The sequence below is a fragment of the Sus scrofa genome, chromosome 17 (genome assembly GCF_054392235.1).
Source record: "Sus scrofa isolate SSC_HxYL_T2T_F1_AM1 chromosome 17, Sscrofa_HxYL_maternal_Yorkshire_Landrace_v2.0, whole genome shotgun sequence".
Lineage (NCBI taxonomy): Eukaryota > Metazoa > Chordata > Mammalia > Artiodactyla > Suidae > Sus > Sus scrofa.
This window is the reverse complement of record NC_139399.1, coordinates 55,000,164-55,008,191: the sequence shown is the minus strand read 5'-3', so window position 1 is coordinate 55,008,191 and position 8,028 is coordinate 55,000,164. Positions and strand designations below refer to the sequence as shown.

Sequence of the window (8,028 nt, the reverse complement as noted above, 5' to 3'; positions counted from 1 at the left end):
AAAATGACTTGTCACATTGGTTTATTTAAATCAGGATCCGAAAATGTCTACACTTTGCATTTAGCTTCTAAGTCTCTTAATTCTCTTTGATTCTGTAACAGTTATTCCTACCCCTCCTTTCAAAAAATATATAATTGAACTGTTGAAGAAACTGGGTAAATTCTCCTGTAGAGTTTCTCACCATCTGATTTTGACTGACTAGATCCTTGCATTGTTTTAAAAATGTGACATTGTCCTTTGAATGTCCTGTAAACTGGTAGAGTCTTGATTACATTTCAGTTTTTGGCAAGAGCATTTTATAGGTGGGACTATTTCCTATATCAGATCAGGAAGCATATAATTGTTCCTCAGTGACCTCTTTCAATCTGAAAACCCATTTCTTTCGGTTCCAAAATATTTTTCGTGAATTATTTCTTCAAAGATTTCCTTTCTTCATCTTCCTATTTTCTATCCACATCTTCACTCTCTAGAACTCCAAGTATTTGGATAGCTGAGGTCTTAGAATGGTTTTCTAATTTTATTGTTTTAGTTTTCCTCCTCTCTGTTATTTTCTTATCGTTTTGTGTTTGGGTCTACGTTCTGAATAGGATCTTCCAACTTGTATTTAGTCGGAGTTCTGTGCAGAAGATAGGCTCAGAAGCCACTCTAGGTATTTTAAGCAGAAAGAGATTTAATACAGGGAATTGGTCCTTGCAGACTCATTGGAAGAGCTGGGGTTGCTGAAGTCAGGAGGGACTTTTGTTTCAAAGTCACCATAGCTGTGATTGAGAGGTCAGGTTTGCTGCCTTTGCTGCTGCCACAGTAACTTCCTGACTACATGAAGCCAGGGACTGGGCACTGGATCAGGAAGTCTGTCTACTGACATTTGACTCAGAAGTAAAGTTCAAAGACAAGGGGGTGGTTGTGTGGCTTGAATAAGAGTTTGAAATTGCAGGGTTGTCTATGACATGTGAGCTTGCATGAGGACTTTGATATCCATCCAGCCAATTTTGGCTTTTCATTTTAAAGGAACAAAAGGTGAACCCTTGACTCAGAGAGTTCTATAGGTATAATCAGAAACAGAGCTCTAATAGCTCTCACTGACTTTGCCAGACAAGAGTAGCCTGGGTCAAGGAGACCAGACTTCTCCAAACTCACTGGATTGAATTTTGATGACATAATCACCACCTAGGCTCTTATCTAAATGAGGTCACTGGGAAGGTAGGCATCATTAATGAAAAAAATGTGGATCCATATTTCAATTTCATGAGAACTGAACCCGAAATAAGTTTCATGGTGTGTGTAGGCTTTGCAAATTTCTACCTGTGGAGAAAGTGGTGAGGTATCATCATGCTCCAGTGCTTCCTCTAGCCTTGGAAAGTTCACAGAGGTATCCGCCTCCAGTCTCTTTCTTCAGAGTGCCAGCTGGGGGAGAAGAACCATTAATTTTTTGGGGCATTCATGTGTGTATTTTAAGAATGATATTTTTTAGAATTTAATTTTAAGTAAGCAAACACCTGCTGTATTCATTTTTAATCATGTATTTTTATTACCTGGTGATGTATGAATATATTTTCAGTGTAAGAAACCTAAAATATTAAAGATTAAAAACTAAAGTCTTAGAGATCCTCTTGGGCTCATCAGGTTATGAACATGACTAGTATCCATGAGGATACAGGTTCGATCCTTGGTCTTGTTCACTGGGTTGGGGATTCGGCGTGGCTCTGAGCTGTAGCATGGATCATAGACACAGCTTGGATCCCATGTCGCTATGGCTATGGCTGCAGCTCTGATTTGACCCCTAGCCTGGGAACTTGCTGCAGGTACGGCTCTGAAAGGCAAAAAAACAAAAACAAAACCCTAAAGTCTCTTTTGATCACCAGCTCTCAATGCCATTTATCCTCCCCAGAAAGTACCCATGTATCAATTATATAACAGCCTGCATTAGTCAAGGGAGGTTAGCTTTTGCTGCAATAACAAACATCCCCAAAATCTCAGTGCCTTATAACAACAAAGTTTATTTCTTGATCCTTTCATGTTTGTCATGGGTTGGCTTCAGGTGTATCTCTGGACACAGGTCGAAGAAGCAGGTAGGTTATGCTAATCTCAAGGCAGAAGGAAAAGAAGTAGTGGAACTTCTTAAAGCTTCTGCTTAGAAGTCTCATGTCACTTTTACCTACATTTCCTTGGTCAAAGCAAATGACATGGACAAGCTCACTTCAATAGGGTGGGTATGTATTTTTAAACTTAATTTAAGTTTTTTCTTTTTGAAGCTGCACCTGTGGCATATAGAGGTTCCTTGGCCAGGGGTCCAATTGGAGCTGTAGCTGCTGGCCTACTTGCACAGCCACGGCAACACTAGATCCAAGCTGCATTATATAATAATAATTATGATGATGATGATAAATAATAATTTAGCTATTTCCCTATTTGAAGACATTTTAATAGTTTCTAATTTTTTTATTATTGCAAATATAAGTATAGCAAATATCCTTGTACTTGGCCCTCATGCACATATGCAAGTTTTTTCTCTGGGATGGGTACCGAGAAGAGGAATGGGTCATGAAGAGCTCATGAATCGTTCCAAAGGAACTGCTAGGTTTCTCTCTGTATCCTAATATGGTGCACCCATTAGGAGAATTTCACAGGGTTTACAAAGAATAGTGTGCTACCCCAGGACAGGTAACAGTGAGGCTAAGCCTGAAGGAGCATTTTCCTATTGTGATAGTACTCCGTTGCCTGAATATATGACAATGTCCATACCTAATTCGTTTCTATAATACATGTGGAGATCATAGGTCTTTTCATCGGTGGCCTAGATCATCAAACGGGACATGACAGCAAAAGAGTCTCTAGGGTATTTATTTAGAAGGTGAACTGCTGGATCACAAGACATGCATGTTTCCAGCTTTATTGCAAATGGTTGACTTTCACTGGTTGTACCAAGTTTCATTTCCACCTGCATTGTAGGAAAATTCTGTTTCCCCCTTGTCCACATCAACACCTGGACTTATTAGGCACTTTGATTCTGCCAATCTCATTGGAGTTAATGTGTATCTGCTTGTTTTAATTTGCATCTCTCTTATTACCAGTGATGGTAAGCATCTTCTATGTTTATTGATTTTCCTGAATTTATTCCTCTTCCAACCCTCTTATTTTATTGATCAGAGAAATATGGCAAAGGTCATATGATTCATCAGCAACAGTGCCGGGGCTAGAATTTGGTTCTTCTAACTCCAGTATAGTCTTTTTTCCAGCACACTGAATCACAGACATAAATTTCTTTTTTTTTTTTTTTTTTTTTTTGGTCTTTTTGCTATTTCTTGGGCCGCTCCCGCGGCATAGGGAGGTTCCCAGGCTAGGGGTCGAATCGGAGCCATAGCCACCAGCCTACGCCAGAGCCACAGCAACGCGGGATCCAAGCCATGTCTGCAACCTACACCACAGCTCACAGCAACGCCGGATCCTTAACCCGCTGAGCAAGGGCAGGGACTGAACCCGCAACCTCATGGTTCCTAGTCGGATTCGTTAACCACTGCGCCACGACAGGAACTCCAACATAAATTTCTATCTAGAGTGTCTTTTTACAAACAGTAACAAGATCTCTTTCCTTCTATGAGTTGTCAATAGTTGGATGCTATATCAGTTGGGTTTAGGTGCGTTTGCCAATATCAGAGAGGCCAAATATCATTGACTTGAATAAGATGAAGTTGTTTTATTTCCCCTCTCCTGTAAAAGTTAAAGATAGGAAGTTTGGGGTTGATTTGGCGGTTTGTGCCATCAAATTTTCCAGAACTTAGGCTCCTTTAGTCTTGTTGCTTCATTCTACATTAATTGCCCATTTGAATCAAACTTACCTTATAGTCCAAATTGGCTGGTCCAGCTCCTGCCATTACACCTGCATCTAAACCAGAAGGAAAAAAGATATCAGAGCGAAAAAGGTAGAGGTATTTGGTGTAACCCAGCTGTCTCTTAATGAAGTTTCTAGAATCTGCTATGTGATTATCTGATTTGCACCCCACTGGATAGAACTCAGTTACATGCCCACACTTGGCTATAAGGAAGGTTGGGAAGATTAGCATGTATTTGGGGGATCATGTGCCTGGGCACAAGGGAAATGACCTCTAAATACTATTATTAAAAAATTCAGGAGTTCCCTGGTGGCCGAGCAATTAAGGATTTGGCATTGTCACTGCTGTGGCTCAGGTTCCATTCCTGGCCTGGGAACTTCCACATGCCATGGGCCTGATAAATAAATGAATGAATAAATAAATAAATAAATAAAGTCCAGGTATTGGACAGACATCCTCCTTTGTCAGCTGAGTTGGTCCTGCTTTCTAGGATGAGTGTACCTGTCCTCTGACCTCCTACCTGACCTCTGACCTCCATGACCCTTGGCTCTTCCCTTGGGGACACTCTTCCTTGTCCAGTATCCTCATGGCCAAATTGAACAGATTCTAGTATCACTTTCTGGGAGGACTGCACAGATATTATACCCCTGTTTCCGGATGGTTTGGGGACACTGGAGTTTATTATTGCTCAAGAAATAAATATAGAGACATTGACTAAGGGGCATTTAGTGGTCTCTGCCACAGATGCTCAAAATAATGCCTGGCCCAATTTTTTCCCATATTTAAGCATGAGATTCAGATCATTTATGGAGACTAAGGATTAAGGACTGTTCTTAGGAAAAATCATATACAGTCAAAATTATTATTGAGGAGTTCCTGTCGTGGCGCAGTGGTTAACGAATCCGACTAGGAACCATGAGGTTGCGGGTTCGGTCCCTGCCCTTGCTCAGTGGGTTAACGATCCAGCGTTGCCGTGAGCTGTGGTGTAGGTTGCAGACGCGGCTCGGATCCCGCGTTGCTGAGGCTCTGGCGTAGGCCGGTGGCTATAGCTCCTATTGGACCCCTAGCCTGGGAACCTCCCTATGCCGCGGGAGCGGCCCAAGAAATAGCAAAAAAAAAAGACAAAAAAAAAAAATTATTATTGATACATTCCTGTATGTTATCCTCCACAGCTTGGTAAATGTGTATTGATTAACCAAAGCTGCCAAACAAGCCACCTCACAACTTAGTGATATAAAACAACAATTTTCCTACTGACTTTGATGTATAGTTCTGCAGTCTCAGTGACCTAGCAGCCAGGGCATGACAGAAGCACAAGAAGGCAAGGCCAACCACCCAAGTACATTTCAAGCCTCTGCTTGTGTCAGTAACTGCAGACATCTCATTGGGAAAAGCAAGTCACATGACCAAGCCTAAGGTCAGTGGGTGGCTGACAGAACCAAGGCTAACACCTCCCAACATTAAAATTTCACTCCTCCTATAGAAGTGGTGTGGGAGAGGGAGCGAAATGTTTTTAAACAATTTCATTTGCCACTAAATGATTTATTTTTTATAATTTTTTCCATTATAGTTGGTTTATAGTGTTCTGTCAATTTCTACTGTACAGCAAAGTGACCCAGTCATACAAATGTTAAAAAAAAAATATATATATATATATATATATATATATATATATATATATTCTTTTTCTTACATTATCCTCTATCATGTTCCATCACAAGTGACTAGATACAGTTCCCTGTTCTATATAGCAGGATCTGTCTGGAATAGAATATACGGCACGAATGATTTTTTTTTTTTGTCTTTTTAAGGCTGTACCCGCAGCATATGGAGGTTCCCAGGCTAGGGGTTTAACCAGAGCTACAGCAGCCAGCCTGCACCACAGCCACAGAAACGTGGGATCCAAGCCACATCTGTGAGCTACACCACAGCTTACGGCAACGCCGGATCCTTAACCTGCTCAACAAGGCCAGGGATTGAATCCATGTCCTCATGGATGCTAGTCCAGTTCATTAGCTGCTGAGCCATGACAGGAACTCTTGATTTATACATTAGTCAATTTGTGGCCCTCAATTCTTCCATTTCTTATTTGAATGTATCAAGGAATCCATCACCAATCACTTGCCCAGTTAGTTGAACATTGCATTTTACTTCTTTGTTAGTGGCTTGAAACCCATAAAGCAATCTATATATTATTTCTGTATGAATCAGTTATTGCAACTGAATGGTAGGCATGGCCTGAATCAGTTTCACTGGGTGGTTGGTGGGCAGAACTATGTTTGCTCATTAACCCCTGCCCCCCCTACTACCCATGACATTGACCTTGGATACCTACCCCCTATTTGAGCAGCAGTGCAGATGTGACAAGTATAGGGGCTCTGTAGTGGATACTGTGGCATGATGCGCAGACCTCCGCACTCCAGGAATGCTGTGCTTGTATATTCCCCCAGCTGCTGGGATCTTAGGCTACTGACAGTTCTCAGCTGAGTCCTTCTTGAGGATTTGCCCTTGGCTGAGGAAAACAACCTAGCCCAAGTTCTACATGCAAAGATTGGATGAAGCGGGAGTCCCAGCCTTCTTGCCATCCCAGCTCCATTCTAACCTCTTGGCATCAGCTGAGGCCTCTGCTGAGGCTGCATGAAGTTTGATTTTTCCCTTCCATCTGTGATCCTAAAACACTCTGTAATAATCTTCCTGCATGCATATCCCCATGTTTGAGTTTAATTCCTGGGGAACTAACCCACGAGAGGCTCTGAAGTCAGATGGAACTGTGTTTTGAGTCTTATGCCAAATACCCACTAGCTCTGTGGGCTCAGACATTCATATATATATTCACTAGAATCCTTGATAAGCCTTAGATTTTCATTTTCTTTTCCTTCTTTTTGCTTTCTTTCTTTTTTTTTTTTTTTTTTTTCTGCTCCTGTGGCATGCAAAAGTTCCCAGGCCAGGGATTCAACTGGTACCACAGCAGGGATGCAAGTCACAGCAGGGACCCAAGTCACAGCACTGATAATGGCTGGATCCTAAAATCCAATGAGCCACCAGGGAATGCCAAGAAGCCCTCAGATATTTAATCTCTAAAGATAAAATAATCATAGTATACGCCTCTCATAGTTACAGTGAGGATGAAGAGAAATAATGCATGTTTCTCGCACGGTATCTGGCAAATGTTAGATTTTGCTGAAATGTGTTCCATTTTTACTCAGCGCTTTGCTTGTATTTTCAGAACCTCATGTCCGCCTGCTTCTCTAAAGCAGAAACGGACATGTGGTGCTAACTTACTTCCAGCAGATGGCGCCACAGAGTAAGACTGCTGTTCTGTCCAGCTCAGTTATAATTTTCACTCTTCGCTGATGACATCTGTTTCGCATACATTATATTATTTGGTTCTCCTTCATTAACCATTTACCAAGTGCGGACTAGTCCATCATTTATTCTTTCATCTCTTCCTCAATGCATGCTTATTGAGCTCTTACTTCAGCTAAAGAGCAGCTTTAAATCCCTTCTAAAACATGGTGACAAAGAAACAAAAAACAAATAAACAAAGAATAAAAAGAAAGAAAGAAAGAAACAAACAAACAAAAAAACAAAACTCCAAGCCCTTACTGGAAAATTGGATTTTAAGATATGAAAAGATACGTTTTAGCCACTGATTTCATTCTGGTCATCCTGACTTGGTGCCAGCTCAGGTTCTTGGAGGAGGCTGCTTTCATAAAGCAATAAAGTGGAAGAAGCTTGATTAGAGTGAATCTGAGGCAGGAAGGAACTGATTCCCCTGCAGGAGCAGCTGAAGGGCCTCCCCCGAGACCATCCTCAGTCCCTCCCAGGGGCTATTGATCTGAGGGCGCAGCAATTGGTTCTTGGACTGATTAAAATTACCAAGCAGGGGGAAAAAAAAAAAAAGAAAAAACCCATAAAGGAAGTGTGGAGGGCTTGGGAGGAGGAGCAATTAGCTGGCCTGGATTCAGAAGCTCCCCATAGAAGTGACTTTGCAGTGCCTTCGGATTTGCAACTGGCCAGCCAGCATTCCTGGAAGCAGTGAGACCCGCTGAGAACCTGGTGGGACAGAGGGTGCCCACCCTCAGCCTCGCTCACTCACTCCAGAGCCTTGGAGGCATGAGCTTACCTGAAGGTCATCTCAGCAGTGCAGCGTAGGGGTGCCAAGAAGGGCTCCCGGCGTGGGCAGAAACCTCATCGC

At 42.0% G+C, this 8,028-nt stretch overlaps 1 long non-coding RNA gene across 1 annotated transcript; it reads right to left on the bottom strand.

Annotated features, from left to right (window-relative positions):
• Nucleotides 1–3,335: 3,335 nt before the first annotated feature.
• Nucleotides 3,336–7,740, bottom strand: LOC146395333 (uncharacterized). Its single transcript, XR_014832431.1, has 2 exons — nucleotides 4,979–7,740; nucleotides 3,336–4,706 (listed from the first exon to the last, which is right to left on the bottom strand). It is a non-coding gene; the product is annotated as an uncharacterized LOC146395333 (long non-coding RNA).
• Nucleotides 7,741–8,028: the final 288 nt, after the last annotated feature.